Source organism: Hordeum vulgare, chromosome 2H, assembly GCF_904849725.1.
Source record: "Hordeum vulgare subsp. vulgare chromosome 2H, MorexV3_pseudomolecules_assembly, whole genome shotgun sequence".
Taxonomy (NCBI): domain Eukaryota; kingdom Viridiplantae; phylum Streptophyta; class Magnoliopsida; order Poales; family Poaceae; genus Hordeum; species Hordeum vulgare.
The window spans coordinates 32,835,447-32,858,949 of NC_058519.1; the positions used below are offsets into that span (position 1 = coordinate 32,835,447).

General features: G+C 44.3%; 1 long non-coding RNA gene across 1 annotated transcript; it reads right to left on the reverse strand.

Annotated features, from left to right (window-relative positions):
• Positions 1 to 17,762: 17,762 nt before the first annotated feature.
• Positions 17,763 to 18,193, reverse strand: LOC123429414. The gene is made up of 3 exons (XR_006622665.1): positions 18,156 to 18,193; positions 17,958 to 18,059; positions 17,763 to 17,870 (listed from the first exon to the last, which is right to left on the reverse strand). It is a non-coding gene; the product is annotated as an uncharacterized LOC123429414 (long non-coding RNA).
• Positions 18,194 to 23,503: the final 5,310 nt, after the last annotated feature.

Genomic DNA, 23,503 nt, shown 5'->3' on the forward strand with positions numbered 1-23,503 from the left:
GTATCAAATACCCAGGAGCTACTACGAGCGCTGGTAAGGTACACATCAATAACATGTATATCAAATATACCTTTAACGTTGCCGGCCTTCTTGTCCGCTAAGTATTTGGGGCAGTTCCGCTTCCAGTGACCCTTTCCCTTGCAATAGAAGCACTCAGTCTCAGGCTTGGGTCCGTTCTTTTTCTTCTTCCCGGCATCTGGCTTACCGGGCGCGGCAACAACTTTGCTGTCTTTCTTGAAGTTCTTCTTACCCATGCCTTTCTTGAAACTAGTGGTCTTGTTGACCATCAACACTTGATGCTCCTTCTTGATTTCTACTTCTGCAGACTTGAGCATCGAGTACAACTCGGGAATGGTTTTCTCCATCCCTTGCATGTTGTAGTTAAGCACAAAGCCTTTGTAGCTTGGTGGGAGAGACTGGAGGATTCTGTCAATGATAGCATCATCCGGAAGTTCGACTCCAAGTGAAGTGAGACGACCGTGTAACCCAGACATTTTGAGTATGTGCTCACCGACAGAACTGCTCTCCTCCATCTTACAGCTGAAGAACTTGTCGGAGACTTCATATCTCTCGACACGGGCATGAGCTTGAAAAACTAGCTTCAACTCTTGGAACATCTCATATGCCCCGTGTTGCTCAAAACGTCTTTGGAGCCCCGTTTCTAAAATGTATAACATGCCACACCTGACCAGAGAGTAGTCATCACTCCGCGCTTGCCAGACGTTTAGAACGTCCTGGGCTGCTGCGGGAGCGGGAGGGTCACCTAGCGGCGCATTAAGGACATAAGCCTTTTTAGCTGCTTCAAGGATGAGCTTCAGGTTGCGAACCCAGTCCGCATAGTTGCTACCATCATCTTTCAGCTTGTTTTTCTCTAGGAATGCGTTGAAGTTGAGGTTGACGTTGGACATCTACAATATTTATAAAGACAACTTTTAGACTAAGTTCAAGACAATTAAGTTCATTTAATCAAATTAAGTATGAACTCTCACTTAAATCGACATCCCTCTAGTCATCTAAGTGATACATGATCCATGTTGACTAACCCGTGTCCGATCATCATGTGAGACGGACTAGTCACCATGGTGAGCAACTTCATGCTGATCGTATTCAACCATACGACTCATGTTCGACCTTTCGGTCTCTTGTATTCGAGGTCATGTCTGTACATGCTAAGCTCGTCGAGTCAACCTAAGTGTTTCGCGTGTGTAAATCTGGCTTACACCCGTTGTATGCGAACGTTAGAATCTATCACACCCGATCATCACGTTCGAGGCAACGAACCTTCGCAACGGTGCACACTTAGGGGAATACGTTCTCGAAATTTTAGGAGGGATCATCTTATTATGCTACCGTCGTTTTAAGCAATAAGATGTAAAACATGATAAACATCACAATGCAATCATATAGTGACATGATATGGCCATTATCATCTTTGCTCATTCGATCTCCATCTTCAGGCATCGCATGATCATCATCGTCACCGGCGTGACACCATGATCTCCATCATCGTGTCTCCGTGAAGTCGTCACGCCAACTACTACTATCACTACTACTATGGCTAACCGTTAGCAATGAAGTAAAAGTAGCAAGCACATGGCGTTGCATCTCATACAATAAATTAAGACAAGTCCTATGGCTCCTGCCGGTTGTCATACTCATCGACATGCAAGTCGTGAAACCTATTACAATTACATGATCATCTCATACATCATACATGCAACATCACAACTTTGGCCATATCACATCACATGTCAAACCCTGCAAAAACAAGTTAGACGTCCTCTAATTGTTGTTGCAAGTTTTACGTGGCTGATTTGGGTTTCTAGCAAGAACGCCTTCTTACCTACGTGACAGCCACAACGATGATATGCCAAAGCTATTTATCCTTCATAAGGACCCTTTTCATCAAATCCAATCCGACTAGAGTAGGAGAGATAGACACCCGCTAGCCACCTTTATGCACGATGTGCATGTCTGTCGGTGGAACCAGTCTCACGTAAGCGTACGTGTAAGGTCGGTCCGGGCCGCTTCATCCCACAATACCGCCGGAAAAGAATAAGACTAGTAACGGCAAGCAAATTGACAAACCATCGCCCACAACTTTTGTGTTCTACTCGTGCATAGAATCTACGCATAGAAAACCTGGCTCGGATGCCACTGTTGGGTAACGTAGCATAAATTCAAAATTTTCCTACGCATGTTCAGATCTTCCTATGGAGAGACCAGCAACGAGAGAGGGGAAAGAGCATCTTCATACCTATGAAGATCGCTAAGCGGAAGCGTTGCTAGAACGCGGTTGATGGAGTCGTACTCGCAGCGATTCCGATCTAGTGCCGAACAACGGCACCTCCTCGTTCAACACACGTGCAGCCCGGTGACGTCTCCCGCACCTTGATCCAGCAAGGAGGAGGGAGAAGTTGGGGAATAAGACCAGCAACACGACGGCATGGTGTTGGTGGAGAGACGAGGTCTCCCGGCAGGGCTTCGACAAGCGCCGGCAGAGAGGAGGAGGAAGAAGTGCAGGGTTGCGCCGAGGGAGAGGGAAAACCGTGTCCTCCAAAGGCCAAAAGTGCCCACTATATATAGGGGAAGGGGAGAGGGGGTGCCACCCCTAGGGTTCCCACGCTAGGGGGTGCGGCAGCCCTCCCAGATGGGGGGAGTGGCGGCCAGGGCAAGGAGGAGGGGTGGCGCACCCCTCTGGTGGGCCTAAGGCCCACCTTAGTTAGGGTTCCCCCCTTCCCCTTTTTTCTGGTGCACCTGGGCTGGGTGGGGGGCGCACCAGCCCACTTAGGGGCTGGTTCCCTTCCCCACTTAGCCCATCTAGCCTCCCGGGGTCGTCACCCCCCTTCGGTGGTCCCCCGGGACCACCTCCGGTGGTCCCGGTACGTTACCGGTGATGCCCGAAACACTTCCGGTGTCCGAAACCATCCGTCCTATATATCAATCTTTACCTCCGGACCATTTCGGAGCTCCTCGTGACGTCCGAGATCTCATCCGGTACTCCGCACAACTTTCGGTAATCTCGTATAACAATTCCCTATAACCCTAGCGTCATCGAATCTTAAGTGTGTAGACCCTACGGGTTCGGGAGACAGGCAGACATGACCGAGACACCTCTCTGGCCAATAACCATCAGCGGGGTCTGGATACCCATGGTGGCTCCCACTAGCTCCACGATGATCTCATCGGATGAACCACGATGTCAAGGATTCAATCAATCCCGTATACGATTCCCTTTGTCTGTCGGTATAGAACTTGCCCGAGATTCGATCGTCGGTATACCTATACCTTGTTCAATCTTGTTACCGGTAAGTCTCTTTACTCGTTTCGTAGCACGTCATCGTGTGACTAACTCCTTAGTCACATTGAGCTCATGATGATGTTCTACCGAGTGGGCCCAGAGATACCTCTCCGTCACACGGAGTGACAAATCCCGATCTTGATTCGTGCCAACCCAACAGACACTTTCGGAGGTACCCGTAGTGCACCTTTATAGTCACCCAGTTACGTTGTGACGTTTGATACACCCAAAGCACTCCTACGGTATCCGGGAGTTGCACAATCTCACGGTCGAAGGAAAAGATACTTGACATTAGAAAAGCATTAGCATACGAACAATACGATCTAGTGCTAGGCTTAGGATTGGGTCTTGTCCACCACATCATTCTCCCAATGATGTGATCCCGTTATCAATGACATCCAATGTCCATGATCAGGAAACCATGATCATCTATTGACTAACGAGCTAGCCAACTAGAGGCTTGCTAGGGACACATTGTGATCTATTCATTCACACATGTATTACTGTTTCCTGTTAATACAATTATAGCATGAACGATAGACGATTATCATGAACAAGGAAATATGATAATAACCATTTTATTATTGCCTCTAGGGCATATTTCCGACAGTCTCCCACTTGCACTAGAGTCAATAATCTAGTTACATTGTGATGTATCGAACGCCCATAGCATTATGGTGCTGATCATGTTTTGCTCGTGGAAGAGGTTTAGTCAACGGGTCTGCAATATTCAGATCCGTGTGTACTTTACAAATATCTATTACTCCACTCTGGACATGGTCCTGGATGGAGTTGTAGCGGCGCTTGATGTGCTTCGTCTTCCGGTGAAACCTGGGCTCCTTGGCTATGGCAATGGCTCCAGTGTTATCACAGAAGAGTGTCATAGGACCCGACGCGCTTGGAACCACTCCAAGGTCGGTGATGAGCTCCTTCAGCCAAATTCCTTCAGGAGTCGCTTCTGAAGCAGCTATGTACTCCGCTTCACATGTAGATGCTGCCACGACTTCTTGCTTGCTGCTGCACCAGCTCACTGCCCCACCATTCAACACATATACGTATCCGGTTTGTGACTTAGAGTCATCCGGATCTGTGTCGAAGCTAGCGTCGACGTAACCCTTTACGACGAGCTCTTCGTCACCTCCATAAACGAGAAACATTTCCTTAGTCCTTTTCAGGTACTTAAGGATATTCTTGACCGCTGTCCAGTGTTCCGCACCGGGATTACTTTGGTACCTCCCTACCAAGCTTATCGCAAGGTTTATATCAGGTCTGGTACACAGCATGGCATACATTAGAGAGCCCACGGCTGAAGCGTAGGGGACAGAACCCATCTTCTCTCTATCTGCTGCAGTGGTCGGCGACTGAGTCTTACGCAATCTCATACCTTGCAAAACTGGCAAGAACCCTTTCTTTGAGTTTTCCATATTGAACTTCTTCAAAAGCTTGTCAAGGTATGTACTTTGCGAAAGACCTATGAGGCGTCTCGATCTATCTCTATAGATCTTGATGACTAATATGTATGCAGCTTCTCCAAGGTCCTTCATTGAAAAACTCTTGTTCAAATAGGCCTTTATGCTCTCCAGCATCTCTAAACCATTCCCCATCAATAATATGTCATCCACATATAGTACGAGGAAAGCTACAGAGCTCCCACACTTTCTTGTACAGACAGGCTTCTCCGTAAACCTGTATGAACCCAAACGCTTTAATCACCTCATTAAAGCGAATGTTCCAACTCCGAGATGCTTGCACCAGCCCATAGATGGAGTGCTGGAGCTTGCACACTTTGTTAGCACCCTTAGGGTCGACAAAACCTTCTGGTTGCATCATATACAACTCTTCCTTAAGGTTCCCGTTAAGGAACGCTGTTTTGACGTCCATTTGCCAAATTTCATAATCATAAAAGGCGGCAATTGCTAACATGATTCGGACTGATTTCAGCTTCGCTACGGGAGAGAAAGTCTCTTCGTAGTCAACTCCTTGAATTTGTCGAAAACCCTTTGCGACAAGTCGAGCTCTGTAAACGGTTACATTACCGTTTGCATCAGTCTTCTTCTTGAAGATCCATTTATTTTCTATGGCTCGCCGGTCATCGGGCAAGTCCACCAAAGTCCATACTTTGTTCTCATACATGGATCCTATCTCGGATTTCATGGCCTCAAGCCATTTGTTGGAATCCGGGCCCGCCATCGCTTCTTCATAGTTCGAAGGTTCACCGTTGTCTAACAACATGATTTCCATCACTGGGTTGCCGTACCACTCTGGTGCGGTGCGTACCCTTGTGGACCTTCGCGGTTCAGTAGTAACTTGATCCGAAGCTTCATGATCATCATCATTAACTTCCTCTTCAGTCGGTGTAGGCACCACAGGAACAACTTCTTGCGATGCGCTACTTTCCTGTTCGAGAGTTGGTGTAATTACCTCATCAAGTTCTACCTTCCTCCCACTTACTTCTTTCGAGAGAAACTCTTTCTCTAGAAAGGATCCGTTCTTGGCAACAATGGCTTTACCTTCGGATCTAAGATAGAAGGTATACCCAATAGTTTCTTAGGGTATCCTATGAATACGCATTTCTCCGCTTTGGGTTCGAGCTTTTCTAGTTGAAGTTTCTTCACATAAGCATCGCAGCCCCAAACTTTAAGAAACGACAACTTAGGTTTCTTGCCAAACCACAGTTCATACGGTGTCGTCTCAACGGATTTAGACGGTGCCCTATTTAAAGTGAATGCTGCAGTTTCTAATGCGTATCCCCAAAATGATAGCGATAAGTCGGTGAGAGACATCATAGATCGTACCATATCTAATAAAGTGCGATTACGACGTTCAGACACTCCGTTGCGCTGCGGTGTGCCAGGGGGCGTTAGTTGTGAAACGATTCCACACTTCCTTAGGTGTGTGCCAAACTCATGACTCAAATATTCTCCTCCACGATCAGATCGTAGACATTTAATTTTTCTGTCACGTTGATTCTCAACCTCACTCTGAAATTCCTTGAACTTTTCAAACGTCTCAGATTTGTTCTTCATCAAGTAGATATACCCATACCTACTCAAATCATCGGTGAGAGTGAGAACATAACGATAACCACCGCGAGCCTCAACGTTCATTAGACCACACACATCAGTATGTATTATTTCCAATAAGTCGGTGGCTCTCTCCATTATTCCTGAGAATGGAGTCTTAGTCATCTTGCCCATGAGGCACGGTTCGCATGTGTCAAATGATTCAAAGTCAAGAGACTCTAGTAGTCCATCAGTATGGAGCTTCTTCATGCGTTTAACGCCGATATGACCAAGGCGGCAGTGCCACAAGTATGTGGGACTATCATTATCAACTTTGCATCTTTTGGTACTCACACTATGAATATGTGTAACGTCACGATCGAGATTCATCAAGAATAAACCATTCACCAGCGGAGCATGACCATAAAACATATCACTCATATAAATAGAACAACCATTATTCTCTGACTTAAATGAGTAGCCGTCTCGCATTAAGCAAGACCTTGATACAATGTTCATGCTTAAAGCTGGTACTAAATAACAATTATTAAGGTTTAAAACTAATCCCGACGGTAGAAGTAGAGATAGCGTGCCGACGGCGATCACATCGACCTTTGAACCATTCCCGACGCGCATCGTCACCTCGTCCTTGGCGAGTCTCCGCTTATTCCGTAGTTCCTGCTTTGAGTTGCAAATGTGAGCAACAGCACCGGTATCAAATACCCACGAGCTACTACGAGCGCTGGTAAGGTACACATCAATAACATGTATATCACATATACCTTTAACGTTGCCGGCCTTCTTGTCCGCTAAGTATTTGGGGCAGTTCCGCTTCCAGTGACCTTTTCCCTTGCAGTAGAAGCACTCAGTCTCAGGCTTGGGTCCGTTCTTTTCTTCTTCCCGGCATCTGGCTTACCGGGCGCGGCAACAGCTTTGCCGTCTTTCTTGAAGTTCTTCTTACCCCTGCCTTTCTTGAAACTAGTGGTCTTGTTGACCATCAACACTTGATGCTCCTTCTTGATTTCTACTTCTGCAGACTTGAGCATCGAGTACAACTCGGGAATGGTTTTCTCCATCCCTTGCATGTTGTATTTAAGCACAAAGCCTTTGTAGCTTGGTGGGAGAGACTGGAGGATTCTGTCAATGATAGCATCATCCGGAAGTTTGACTCCAAGTGAAGTGAGACGACCGTGTAACCCAGACATTTTGAGTATGTGCTCACTGACAGAACTGCTCTACTCCATCTTACAGCTGAAGAACTTGTCGGAGACTTCATATCTCTCGACACGGGCATGAGCTTGAAAAACTAGCTTCAACTCTTGGAACATCGCATATGCCCCGTGTTGCTCAAAACGTCTTTGGAGCCCCGTTTCTAAACTGTATAACATGCCACACCTGACCAGAGAGTAGTCATCACTCCGTGCTTGCCAGACGTTTAGAACGTCCTGGGCTGCTGCGGGAGCGGGAGGGTCACCTAGCGGCGCATTAAGGACATAAGCCTTTTTAGCTGCTTCAAGGATGAGCTTCAGGTTGCGAACCCAGTCATGTCATCTGTCTGGCTGTCTCTTCGACCATGAAAAGACGTTGAAGTCTTGGTACGATTGGCATATACCGAAGAACACTAACTGCGATTTTGGTCTGCCTCTTCTCACCCATACCGTTGTCTACCACAAGATACCTGCAAGACTCGCAATTGGGACAATAGTCCAAGTGTGCATACTCCTTCCTAAATAAGACACATCCTTTCTCACATGCATCTATCTTCTCATAGGGCATCTTAAGTACACGAAGTAGTTTGTCTGACTGGTACAGGTTTGCAGGCATGACATGGCCTTTGGGTAGGAAACGTCCAAATAGTGTCATCATCGCGTCGTAGCATTCTCTTCCCAAGTTGAACTGAGCCTTCAGAGCCATTACTTGTGCAATTGCATCCAGCTGACAGAGCTCAGTGTGCTCATGGAGAGGACGTTTTGAAGACTCCAACATTTCCTAAAAGGCCTTTGCAGATTCCTCCATCTCATCTTCCGAATCCCGAGCATCATCAAAGTCTTGCACCATGTCTTCGATCCCGGTACCATGCTCGTCCGTGCGACGACGGACCACCTCAGCTCTTGTGCGTTGTATAGACTCACCATGAAATGTCCACACTGTATAATTAGGCTTAAAACCCCTCCTCTGCAGGTGTTTAATCATTATAGCCTCTGTCGTCTTTTTATAGTTGTCGCATCCAGGACAGGGGCAATAGTTTCTTTCCTCGCCATTTGCGAATGCGGCTTTCACAAATTCCTTTGTTTTTAAAAACCATTCTTTCGTCATCTCTTTCTGACTAGGGTGACCGATATACATCCACGCACGATCACTCATCTTGCGTAGCTACTAAAGACAGAAGAAATATATTTATATATAATTTAGCATTTATATTCATCGGTTAATCAGGTTCGCCATTTTTATTACGTCCAGGCAACCTACACGCTAACAGGTATAGATAGGTCCTAATCCCACCCGAGTATGTGTAGATTGGGTTCGTTTTCCCATGTTCTGCTCCGGATCCAACGCAAAATTTCGGCAGCACCTCCCCGCTGTTCTCCTGATACACGTCTCTGCAATAAACAGAGAGGATGTGCATCCGGAGAACAACAGGGAGGCACTGACGAAATTCTGCATCGGATCGAGAGCACAGCATACAGGAAAACGAACCCAATCTACACATAATCGTGTTGTCCATGGATAATGTTGGACAATTCGAAAGGATGGCGGTTATAAATATGCAAAGACATGCATATTTATAGATGCCGCCCTTTCGAACGGGAGACGCATACTGGTCACGCATACTGATAAATTAATTGAATTACCTAAATCTAGAAAGTTTCATCCGGAAACCGAGCCACAGTAAATGAAGGGGCGGGGAGGAGATGAAATTTGTACTGACCCACGAATGCAGGGGCGGAGCTCGTACAACGCATGGGCAGGTCTTCGCACAGCAGACCTCACAGCGACGAGACAACTATCACATGTAAATCCACCCGATCAACATAAATATTCCAATTATGTCATTTTAGAGGAAAACAAGCTAAGTATATAATATTCGTGAGCTAACCAAGGTTCTTATGCCATTTTGAGGTTATTATGGCATTTTGGAGCTAAATGAGCTAATTATGTCATTGTTGCGGAAATTAAAGCAAGGATAATATGAAAGAGGAGAAGAAAGAGGAGGAGGAGGATAAGAAGAAGAAATCAAGAAGAAGGAGGATAAGGAGGAGAAGGACTAGAAGGTCCTTGGCCTTCTCCTCCTCGTCCTCCTCGTCCTCCTCCTCCTTCTCCTTCTTCTCTTCTTCTTCTTCTCTTCTTCTTCTTTCTTTTCATTTTTCATATTTCTTTTCCTCTTCTCCTCTTGTTGGAGCTAAATTACCTAATTATGTCTTTTTTGAGCTAGATGGGCTAATTATCCCATTTTAGAGGAAAACTAGATAAGTATATAATATTAATGAGCTAACCAAGGTTCTTATGCCATTTTGAGCTTATTATGGTATTTTGGAGCTAAATGGGCCAATTATGTCATTGTTGGGTTAATTAAAGCAAGGATAATATGAAAGAGGAGAAGAAAGAGGAGGAGGAGGAGAAGAAAAAGAAATCAAGAAGAAGGAGGAGGAGGAGGAGAAGGATAGAAGGTCCTTGGCCTTCTCCTCCTCCTCCTCCTCCTCCTTCTCCTTCTTCTCTTCTTCTTCTTCTTCTTCTTCTTCTTCTTCTTTCTTTTCATTTTGCCTATTTCTTCTCCTCTTCTCCTCTTGTTGGAGCTAAATTACCTAATTATGTCTTTTTTGAGCTAAATGGGCTAATTATCCCATTTTAGAGGAAAACAAGCTAAGTATATAATATTAATGAGCTAACCAAGGTTCTTATGCCATTTTGAGCTTATTATGGTATTTTGGAGCTAAATGGGCAATTATGTCATTGTTGGGTTAATTAAAGCAAGGATAATATGAAAGACGAGAAGAATGGCCATTTTTTAGCTAAATGGGCTAATTATCTCATTGTTGGGGAAAATAAGGTAAGGAGAATAAGATAGAGGAGAAGAAAGAGGAGTAGGAGAAGAAGAAGAAGAAATCAAGAAGGAGAAGGAGGAGGAGGAGAAGAAGGAGGAGAAGAAGGAGAAGGAGGCGAAGGTATTCTTGTTCTCTTCATCTCTTCTTCTTTTCTTCTTCTTTTCTTCTTCTCCTTCTTATTTTTGTCTTCTCCTCCTCCTCCTCCTCTTCATCATCTTCTTCTTCTTCTCCTCCTCTTCTCCTCTTCTCCTCCTCCTCCTCTTCTTCTTCTTCCTATTCTTTCTATTAAGCTAACTAACTAACTAACCTAACTAACGAAGCTAACTAAACCTATCGCTAAACCTAGATAGCACTAAACGGCAACAAAATAACAAAAACAGAATATACCACTAAGTAACTAAAAAATAATCTAGCTACCACTAAATAACAAAACAAAATCTACCACTAAACTACCTACTAAATCTCCCAACTAACGAAACTACCACTAAAACTACTAATTAACTAACCTACCAACTAAACTATATATGCCACAACAACTACAATAACAACAACAACTACAATAACAAGAACAACTACTACAACAACAATAAAAAATCATGCCGGTAGTTATAATCTAATTCCAAAAAACTAAATACCAAACAATAAAAAATCAACTTCTTCTTCTTTTTTCTCTTCTTCTCCTTCTTATTTTTTTTCTTATTCTCTTCTTCCCTTCTTCTTTACTTCTTTTCCTTCTTATTTTTTTCTTATCTTCTTCTTCTTCTTCTTCTTCTTCTCCTTATTTTTTTTCTTATCCAATTCTTCTTCTTCTTCCCCTTCTTTTTCTTCTCCTCCTCCTCCTCCTCCTACTCCTCTTCTTCTTCTCCTCTTCTCCTCCTCCTCCTCTTCTTCTTCTTTTTCCTCCGAATAACTAAATAACAAGGGGGCGGGGGTGGGTGGGCTTACCGGCAGTGGGGTTGCGGGGGCGGCGCCGAGGCCTGCGGGGTAGTGGCTGGGCCGGCGGCGCCGGTGGTGGGGCTGCGGGGGCGGCACCAGGGGCGCCGGGGGTGGGGCACCGGGGGCGCACGAGGGGCACCACGGGGCGCCGGCGGTGGGGCTTCAGGGGCGGCGCCAGGGGGCGCCGGGGGGGGTTGTGGGGCTTCGGGGGCGGCACCAGGGGCACCGGGGCGGCGCCGGGGGTGGCCGGCGACAGTGGTGGCGGCGTTGGGCATTGGTGGAGGAGAGAGAGAGGGAGGGGCCGTTTGAGAGAGAGAGAGGGCTGCGGTGGGGGCGGGACAGTTAGTACTAGATTCAAGACCTTTGTCGTTTGCTGGCGGACGGCAAAGGGGTCTATACTCTTTGCCGTCTGCCTCTGGCATCTTTGCCGTCAGCCAGCAGACGGCAAAGAAGGGAGTAGTTTGACCTAAGGTTCCCCCGGCCAGATAAGCTTCTTTGCCGTCTGCTGGCCCCTCTTTGCCGTCTGCGGCAGACGGCAAAGAGTTGATTGCTGGCAAAGACCTTCTTTGCCATCAGCCAGTTCTTTGCCGTCAGTTTTGCTGAAGCTGATTGCAAAGAGTGTCTTTGCCGTCAGCTAGCAGACGGCAAAGACTAGGCAGACGGCAAAATCTCTGATTCCAGTAGTGTATAGGGATAGATCGAAACGCCTGATAGGACTTTCACAAAGTACATACCTTGATAAAGTTTTGAAGAGGTTCAGAATGGAACAGTCCAAGAAGGGATTCTTGCCAGTTTTACAAGGTACGAGATTGAGTAAGACTCAGTGCCCAGCAACTGATAAAGATAGAGAGTATATGAGCACCGTCCCCTATGCTTTAGCCATAGGTTCTATCATGTATGCAATGTTGTGCACTAGACCGGACGTTAGCCTGGCCATAAGTATGGCAGGCAGGTTCCAGAGTAATCCAGGAGTGGATCACTAGACGGCAGTCAAGAATATCCTGAAGTACTTGAAAAGTACTAAGGAGATGTTTCTCGTGTATGGAGGTGACGAAGAGCTCGCCGTAAAAGGTTACGTCGATGAAAGCTTTCACACAGATCCGGACGACTCTAAGTCGCAGACCGGATACGTATTTATTCTTAATGGGGGTGCGGTAAGCTGGTGTAGTTCCAAGCAAAGCTTCATAATTGATTCTACATGTGAAGCGAAGTACATGGCTGCCTCGGAGGCGGCTAAGGAGGGTGTCTAGATGAAGCAGTTCATGACGGATCTTGGAGTGGTGCCTAGCGCACGGAATCCAATAACCCTGTTTTGTGACAACACGGGTGCCATTGCCTTAGCAAAGGAACCACGGATTCACAAGAAGACAAGACACATCAAACGACGCTTCAACCTCATCCGCGACTACGTCAAAGGGGAGGATGTAAATATATGCAAAGTTCACACGGATTTGAATGTAGCAGACCAGCTAACTAAACCTCTTCCATGGGCAAAGCATGATCAACACCAAAACTGTATGGGTGTTAGATTTATTACAATGTAATTCGCATGGTGATGTGAGGACTAGATTATTGACTAGTGCAAGTGGGAAACTGTTGGAATTATGCCCTAGAGGCAATGATAAATAAGTTATTATTATAATTCTTGTATCAACATAATCGTTTATTATCCATGCTATAATTGTATTGAATGAAGACTTAGATACATGTGTGGATACATAGACAAAACACTGTCCCTAGCAAGCCTCTAGTTGGCTAGCCAGTTGATCAAGGATAGTCAGGGTCTTCTGACTATGTACAAGGTGTTGTTGCTTGATAACTGGATCACATCATTGGGAGAATCATGTGATGGACCAGACCCAAACTAATAGACGTAGCATGTTGATCGTGTCATTTTGTTGCTACTGTTTTCTGCGTGTCAAGTATTTGTTCCTATGACCATGAGATCATATAACTCACTGACACCGGAGGAATGCTTTGTGTGTATCAAACGTTGCAACGTAACAGGTGACTATAAAGATGCTCTACAGGTATCTCCGAAGGTGCTTGTTGAGTTAGTATGGATCGATACTGGGATTTGTCACTCCGTGTGACGGAGAGGTATCTCGAGGCCCACTCGGTAATACAACATCACACACAAGCCATGCAAGCAATGTGACTTAGTGTAAGTCACGGGATCTTGTATTACGGAACGAGTAAAGAGACTTGCCGGTAAACGAGATTGAAATAGCTATGCGGATACTGACGATCGAATCTCGGGCAAGTAACATACCGAAGGACAAAGGGAATGACATACGGGATTATATGAATCCTTGGCACTGAGGTTCAAACGATAAGATCTTCGTAGAATATGTAGGATCCAATATGGGCATCCAGGTCCCGTTATTGGATATTGACCGAGGAGTCCCTTGGGTCATGTCTACATAGTTCTCGAACCTGCAGGGTCTGCACACACTACGAGGATTTCGGTCTATTGCAACGAAATCGTTCGTCGCAATACATGACGATTTGTGGCGATAAGTACCTATTGCCACAAAATTGACATTCGTTGGTAGCCGTTGCGACTGGACGCATGGTAATAGGTTATCGCCACAAAAAATCAATCGTGGCAATAAAGTGATCTATTGCAACATCCATTGCGAGAAGTTGCCACATGTTCCCCCGTCGCAATACTCACCTGATGCCACAATTTGATTTGTGGAGATAGCTTTAATGCAACATGCCACAAATGGTCGCGCCTGATAGTTCGTGGCGATAGACATTTGTGGCAAGAACCTATAACAACGACGATCATTTCATGGTGCATACTGTTTCGTGGCAATAGTAAATTGTGGCAACAATCTATGGCAACAATCCTTATTTTCGTGGCATTAGGGATTTTGCCACGAACCACTACACTTCTGGCATTAACGTATCCCAACAAATATTCCATTCGTCGTAACAGGAAATTGCAACAAAATCATGTTGGTGGTGATAAAAAGGTATCGCAGCCGATGAAATGTTTGCAGCGAGAAACTATTACGACAATTTACACATTTCGTGGTGATACTGTATTTCAACAAAACTTAGCTTGGTGGCACCAAATAGTTATCGCAACGTCAACTTGTCTGTAGCGAGAAGCTACCGCGACAATGTAAACTTTTCGTGGTGATACTCTATTTCAACAAAACTTGCTTTTGTCGCGCCACATAGTTATTGCATAATGGGGAAAAATTGTGGTGCCAAAGCTATTGTGACGATATAAAGTGCTCTATTGCAACACTATATTTTTCGTTATGCAAACATGTGGCAACCAAAAATGGGTCGTGGTAATAGCCTATTCCAACCATAAAAAAATGGCATTCAATTACACTATTCAAAACCGTACATATAATAGATTCATAAAACTCATAATTCTCATAGCAAACCATCAAATGAAACTGGCCCAGCCATAGACTAAATTGTGCGTGGTCTCGAGTCTAGTCCAGGTAGTTTTTTGGATCCTCCGTCATCTCGAGTCCAGTCTAGCTAGTTATTTGAACCCTGCAATCAAGAAATAAAAAAAATCCAGTTAATGAGCCTAGTATAACATACCTCAAAAATCATATCGATGGTACTGCAATAATGCAAAATCTCCTATTTACTAATTGAATGCACCATACAACTCTCCACAATAATCCATATCACTAAAATTAATTACACCATTGATCTATATAATTGATAAATCTTAACCCCACAATTTATGTTACTCTCATGGTGGAAAAAAGACTCAAAATACACATGACAAGGCTCAAACCTGAACTAAATTGTACGTACACCTCTCCCTAAAAACTGTACGTACACATGTAGCATGACTCCATGTACGAATAGTTGTACCTACCTCTTTTGTCAAACAAAAAACTGTACGTACACCTCTCCCTAAAAAAGCCCCGTGTAGCACTCCTTCATCTGATTCCTCTCGCTTCTTACTTGTTGAATCCGAATCTCTTCCGACGAGGTTAGGATAAATATATGAATTTTAATAAGCATATTTTGATCCTGAAATTCCTATTTTCACATGTTTTTTTAGTGGACCATGATTAAAATTCCGACATCTTCTTTCTGCCCTGAATATCTATTTAATTCTTGATTAAGGTGTTGACTTGAAGTAACCATTAATTTCTATGAAGATTGGGAATCCTATTTATTCATGCATCATCGAGGTAAGACGATGAGCAGAATCTCCATGAATTGATATAATTCCTTGCACAGTGAAGTAATGTTTAGATATTGCAAGATCTTATTTGCAATTATATGTGAACCGTGGAGACAGATGTATTGATTAATCAATCTGGCAAAATACAATTAGTAGTTACATATATATATCACACTGTATATTTACTTGCGTGTACCAAATAGCAGGGCATGTGTGGTTATATTTTCTAATGGTGGAAGACTAAGAATATTTACTCCAGAACTTAGGAGACCACCCTACACATGTAACTGCACCAGATAGTCAAACTGCAGGAAAAAAAACGGTTGATACTACAGTTGCGTCCCAGTTTCCATGTGGCCAGTAGCCAAGGTGCTCGGGTTACCGCGTTCCTGAGAGTGGTCCCCTAGAGTGTATGGCTTCCACTATTGATTTAAGTTGTGACTCGGTGTATAATTTTAGTGAAGTTCATGTCCTACCTAGCACCTATTCGGTTTTTGTTGAAGTTGTGACTCGATGCAACAACAACACATGGTAAAAAAGAAGAAGAAGCTAGATAATTATGAAGGTCGATGACGTATAAAATGCAGTTGAAAATGAAGAGAAACAAAGTTGTGACTTACAATTACTTTAAACATTCGAGAATTTCTTGTTGAAGCATGTATGAGCGCATTTGAAGAAATAACAGTTGGCCTTGCACCTGCAGCCTTATTAGGACTAGGTCTCTGTAAAAGAGTATTTTGGAAGTTTGGATTACTATTTTCTTTGTCAATCCTGTTCGTAAACACATGTAAATAGAAGTGCACTTTTAACAATGCAAGTAACCAACATAAATCTTAAGAGGTTTGAAGCATATGCATGTAATCACCTGTTGGGTTCCCATCTGTTTGCTGAATTCTACAAACTTTGCCATCATGTTTTTTTCAAATTTCAATCTTGATGTTCGCTCCGCTTCCAACAATCTTTCCCTTTCAGCACGCGCTTCTTTTAACTTTTCCTCAAGTTGTTCTCTCTCAGCGCGCTCCAAGTTAATAATCTCTTGTGTGTTTGCACGCTCAGCTTGTAGTTGATCTTGTAAATCATTGACCTGGTGGCTGAGCTCAGAGTTTCGCTACTGGAAGGCTGTTGTAGCACGAGCTTGCTCTTCAATCTGTATACAAATCCTTTCAGAACCAGTTGACGGTTTGGCCATATATCCGTACCCACGAGGCTGCGATGACTTGCATTGCAGAGTGCCTTTGTATGTGGTCTGGAAAATATTGTGTCTTTGCTCATCTGAAAGTGGACCTTGAGTTTCAGTCTCTTTGTTTTTAACCTCTTCACATGCTTTGTCCTGAAAATGGAAAGAACAGTTATAAATATGGCATTATTTTAACATTGTAAAAGATGAAACAAGAATAACATGATCCAACGCATGAATAACCCCAGCTGATGATGAAGCATGTCGAATGCACATCATTGAATAACTATAGAATATAAAAAGTCAGTGTACTCACATAAACATCCTGTGACTCTGTGTTAGACCATGTTCCATTCTTCGTGTGGGTGAGTTCCCACAGAGTAATACAATCTGGCTCTTCTCCAGTTTCCAGGTTTCTCTGCAAGTGAAATAACAATGAGAAGATTGAAACATGAAACCATGTTTAGCAAGGAGGCATAAATAATTAGTTAGACTCATACCTTCTCAAAACTTACTTGCGAGTAAGATTTTGATCAAATTCTGTGTTTTGTCTTCTGTTTCTTACGGTTATCGGTGTTCTTTTGGCTGCGTTCCTATCAATTCATGAAAACCAAATGTAACGAGTCAAACAAGCCATTTCATCTTAACACATAGTAGACAAATTGTGTTCTTACAGATAACCTGGAATTTTAAATCAGTGCCAAAGTACTCAATCATCCATTCCCATTCTTCTAGTTGTAAATCTTCCAGTAGATTAGCCAATCTAGCTGCATCTGTTTTGTATGCCTTGTAAGTGGAGCTTAGAATTGATCGCCAGCCTCTGTACCGCTCTTTCGCAATTGTGATTACCTTTTCTTCTGTGTCAGGTGTATCTTCCAGATTCCATCTATCATGTAAATCATATATACAACAAATGAACATACATAAGCACTACATTATAGATAGTAAAGTAAGATAACACATGTGAAAAAGATTGTACGCACTATCATATCTGCAATAATGAGTCGATGTATGGTAGGGTGAATGTCCGACCACCTCCTTACTCCAATGAGTGGTAACTTTCTTTTCATTATGACTACCACGTCATCCTTGAATGAACGATAGTTCATTCCTACTGTACCATCCAATTTTTCAGAGAATGCAATATTTAGCTTTGCAGATCCATTGGCAAAACGCTTCTTAGATGCTTTAAAACCTTTTAGAACACCTCGCCCTTTCTTCTTCTGTCCACCAGCTTCTACATCCCACATCATACAAGAACTATTGTATTACTGGGTAGTAGATTGTATGAAATGATGACACAAATATAAACTAAAGAAAATACCATCCTGTAGTTGCGCACGGTTGCGGCGAGCATGGGATGGCCATTCTTCTAGTGCACACATGTCATTAGCAGACACTGGAGTGTTAGATTGGTCTTGAGTTCCTGTATAATGTTTAATATTTTTCAAGATTAAGCAATCCAGGGTTTTTTGCATTGTAGCAAATGTTACAGATAGTTTAGATGCCATAAACTTTTTACCGGATCTCCGCTGTCCATGTTGGTTTTTAGAAGTTGTCATACTTTCCATCGTTGTTAGCAGAACAGATCCTTTCTTCAGTGAACACAAAAAAATTAAGGGACTTAGCATTATCAATGTGCACCATTCAGATAAGTGATTAAGAATTAAGGATGTCGTGTACCTTGCAGAAAGGAGTCATGTGCATCATATCTTTCCTCTGAAGTGTAAACATTACCTGACGCATCCCTAACTGCATGTTAATCCAAAATGTTAATTACCTACTCTGATATGGCATAAATTGAAGTAAATATAAATGTTATTACCAAGTTGTCGTTGCATTGTACTCGATCTCCTACCAGCAGGATCTTGTGTTGAATTCATCATTGTGTCATTCTGTAAGCAATATCATAATTTGAAAAAATATCGAAAGAAACACAATACTTAAAGTAGGCATAAAAAATGACCGAAAAATATCTATTATGGTCTTCTTTTGATCCTAGATGCTAGCTTGCGTAATCTACAGAGCAATCCACATTGACGCTACGTCCGCCTGATTAAGACGTACTACAAACAATCCTTTTGTTTCGTGTATATAAATATCTATACTTCTACAGTCTACAGTAATCGATGCCTTTTCCACTATCTTCCAGAACAATCCTGACATTGTGTAACATCACAAGATAAATACACCCATTAATAGTAAATGTTATCAGAGTAAGTTACAATACTAAAGCGGCAAGCATTCACGTTTTCTCTTTTTTTGACTTTTTTTTATACTGTCCAGTGAAATTTACCGATGATGTAAATATCTTCATCTGGCCCAGTGCTCATTCTTGATCTTTGCTCCTTCCTTATCTTTCACCTCCGCGAGAGGGAAAAAAGGGAGCAGGTTGTTCGCCTCCACCAGTCCGTCCCTACCATGCCCCCTCCATCGTTCGCTGTCGCAGTCCGCCACCGGTCGTCTCAGGCGCAACTCCCCGTTGCGCTTCCACCCCCACCCACCTCCTTCTTTCGGTTCTAGAAGACGGCAGCACGTCGTCGCGCGGCAGAGGCGGAGAATAGCCAGTGCGCGGGGCGGCTTCCAAGCTATGCCTTGTAGAATAATCCAAACGTGAGCTAGCTTCGTTGAGTCCGGTTAGGATTACTAGTGTGATCAACGTTGTCGTGTAATTAGTTTGGGAAACTGTGCTACGTGTGTGTCAGCTAGCCTAGTCCAAACCGGATTGATGTGTTTCCATGTTAGTTTCGGTTGGAATAGCTAGTCGTAATATTTAGGTGATGTGTGTGCCCGAGTCAGCTATGTATTAGCAATCCGTGTAGTGCTAGGATATACAGTACGAGTAGGATTAGATTTGTGCTAGTCGAGAAGAGAAGTGTTGTGCATATATATATGCATCGGGTCGTGTATCGAGTTGTACCAGAAAAACGAGAAAAGCAATAAAGAGATTATTACGAGGCACGACACGTGCCTCTGGCCATCTTCGTGTTGCTGCGTTCGCGTGCATGTGTTCTGGCCCCGGTGTTTGCGTAAGCGCCGGTGAGATATTGAGTGCTACAACTAGTTCGTATACGTTGAGCCGAGTTGCACGTACATGACTAGTCGAGCTGCAGGGTGATCGTGTGTTCGATCCTGAGGGCGAAAAGCCAACAATTGGTATCAGAGCAAGGTGTGGAGGCTTCGCCGTCAAGTTGCGTCACGGTGGAGTTGTCGTCGCCGTCAAGTTGTGTCACGGACGACGGAAAATCAAAGAAGAGGATCATGTCGACTTCGAAGGCGAGTGGTGGTGGTGTGACCATCCAGTACCCCATGCTTGATGGTGAAAATTATGGGGTGTGGGCTGCGAAGATGAAGATCTTCATGTGTGCGCGTGGAGTTTGGGCAGCGGTGGAAGGTGAAGGCGCGATCGAAGAGCCAAAGGACCAAGAGGCTTTCGCCATCATAGCCCAAGGTGTGTCTGATGCCGTTTTCATGTCTATATCGGAGAAAGAGACGGCAAAGGAAGCTTGGCAAGCGCTCAAGGAGATGCATGCTGGAGATGATCGTGTCAAGAAGGCACGTGTTCAAGCTCTAAGGAGGGAGTTCGAGAGGATGAGCATGAAGGCGTCAGAAGGGGTTGGTGAATTTGCGTTAAAACTAACCTCCCTGGATAATGAGATGCGAGCTCTCGGATCAAAGATGGAGGACATCACGGTTGTGGAGAAATTACTACGAGCCGTTCCAGACAAGTTTTTGTTGGAAATATGCCCTAGAGGCAATAATAAAATAGTTATTATTATATTTCTTAGTTCATGATAATCGTTTATTATCCATGCTATAATTGTATTGATTGGAAACACAATACTTGTGTGGATACATAGACAAAACACTGTCCCTAGTAAGGCTCTAGTTGACTAGCTCGTTGATCAAAGATGGCCAAGGTTTCCTGGCCATAGGCAAGTGTTGTTACTTGATAACGGGATCACATCATTAGGAGAATCATGTGATGGACTAGACCCAAACTAATAGACGTAGCATGTTGATCATGTCATTTTGTTGCTACTGTTTTCTGCATGTCAAGTATTTATTCCTATGACCATGATATCATATAACTCACTGACACCGGCGGAATGCTTTGTGTGTATCAAACGTCGCAACGTAACTGGATGACTATAAAGATGCTCTACAGGTATCTCCGAAGGTGTTAGTTGAGTTAGTATGGATCAAGACTGGGAATTGTCACTCCATGCGACGGAGAGGTATCTCGGGGCCCACTCGGTAATACAACATCACACACAAGCCTTGCAAGCAATGTAACTTAGTGTAAGTTGCGGGATCTTGTATTATGGAACGAGTAAAGAGACTTGCCGGTAAACGAGATTGAAATAGGTATGCGGATACTGACGATCGAATCTCGGGCAAGTAACATACCGAAGGACGAAGGGAATGACATACGGGATTATACGAATCCTTGGCACTGAGGTTCAAACGATAAGATCTTCGTAGAATATGTAGGATCCAATATGGGCATCCAGGTCCCGCTATTGGATATTGACCGAGGAGTCTCTCGGGTCATGTCTACATAGTTCTCGAACCCGCAAGGTCTGCACACTTAAGGTTCGACGTTGTTTTATGCGTATATGAGTTATATGGTTGGTTACCGAATGTTGTTCGGAGTCCCGTATGAGATCACGGACGTCACGAGGGTTTCCGGAATGGTCCGGAAACGAAGATTGATATATAGGATGACCTCATTTGATTACCGGAAGGTTTTCGGAGTTACCGGGAATGACGAATAGGTTCCGGGAGTTCACCGGGTGGGCAACCCACCCCGGGGAAGCCCATAGGCCTTGAGGGTGACACACCAGCCCTTAGTGGGCTGGTGGAACAGCCCAAAAGGGCTCTATGCGCCAAGAGAAGAAAAATCAAGAGGAAAGGAAAAAAAAGGAGGAAGTGGGAAGGAAGGGGGACTCCCTCCCACCAAACCAAGTCCAACTCGGTTTGGGGGGGGGGGGAGTCCTCCCCCCTTGGACTCGGCCGACCCCCTTGGGGCTCCTTGACCCCCAGGGCAAGGTCCCCTCCCTCCCACCTATATATACGGAGGTTTTAGGGCTGATTTGAGACGACTTTTCCACGGCAGCCCGACCACATACCTCCACGGTTTTTCCTCTAGATCGCGTTTCTGCGGAGCTCGGGCGGAGCCCTGCTGAGACAAGGTCATCACCAACCTCCGGAGCGCCGTCACGCTGCCGGAGAACTCTTCTACCTCTCCGTCTCTCTTGCTGGATCAAGAAGGCCGAGATCATCGTCGAGCTGTACGTGTGCTGAACGCGGAAGTGCCGTCCATTCGGTACTAGATCGTGGGATTGTTCGCGGGGCAGATCGAGGGACGTGAGGACGTTCCACTACATCAACCGCGTTCTCTAACGCTTCTGCTGTACGGTCTACGAGGGTACGTAGATCACTCATCCCCTCTCGTAGATGGACATCACCATGATAGGTCTTCGTGCGCGTAGGAAAATTTTTGTTTCCCATGCGACGTTCACCAACAGTGGTATCAGAGCTAGTTTCATGCATAGATGTCTTCTCGAGTAGAACACAAAAGTTTTTGTGGGCGGTGATGTGCGTTTTGCTGCCCTCCTTAGTCTTTTCTTGATTCCGCGGTATTGTTGGATTGAAGCGGCTTGGACCGACATTACTCGTACGCTTACGAGAGACTGGTTTCATCGCTACGAGTAACCCCGTTGCTCAAAGATGACTGGCAAGTGTCGGTTTCTCCAACTTTAGTTGAATCGGATTTGACTGAGGAGGTCCTTGGATGAGGTTAAATAGCAACTCATATATCTCCGTTGTGGTGTTTGCGTAAGTAAGATGCGATCCTACTAGATACCCATGGTCACCACGTAAAACATGCAACAACAAAATTAGAGGACGTCTAACTTGTTTTTGCAGGGTATGCTTGTGATGTGATATGGCCAACGATGTGATGTGATATATTGGATGTATGAGATGATCATGTTGTAATAGATAATATCGACTTGCACGTCGATGGTACGGCAACCGGCAGGAGCCATAGGGTTGTCTTTAAACTAACGTTTGTGCTTGCAAATGCGTTTACTATTTTGCTAGGATGTAGCTTTAGTAGTAATAGCATGAGTAGCACGACAACCCCGATGGCGACACGTTGATGGAGATCATGGTGTGACGCCGGTGAAAAGAAGATCGTGTCGGTGCTTTGGTGATGGAGATCAAGAAGCGCGTGATGATGGCCATATCATGTCACTTATGAATTGCATGTGATGTTAATCCTTTTATGCACCTTATTTTGCTTAGAACGACGGTAGCATTATGAGGTGATCTCTCACTAAAATTTCAATACGAAATTGTGTTCTCCCCGACTATGCACGGTTGCTACAGTTCGTCGTTTCGAGACACCACGTGATGATCGGGTGTGATAGACTCAACGTTCACATACAACGGGTGCAAAACAGTTGCGCACGCGGAACACTCGGGTTAAGCTTGACGAGCCTAGCATGTGCAGACATGGCCTCGGAACACATGAGACTGAAAGGTCGAGCATGAATTGTATAGTTGATATGATTAGCATAGAGATGCTTACCACTGAAACTATTCTCGACTCACGTGATGATCGGACTTGAGATAGTGGATTTTGATCATGTACCACTCAAATGACTAGAGAGATGTACTTTTTGAGTGGGAGTTCTTAAGTAATATGATTAATTGAACTAAATTGAAATGAACATAGTCTAATGGTCTTTGCGAATTACGATGTAGCTTGCGCTATAGCTCTACTGTTTTTATATGTTCCTAGAGAAAATTTAGTTGAAAATTGATAGTAGCAAACTTTGCAGACTAAGTCTGTAAAACCGA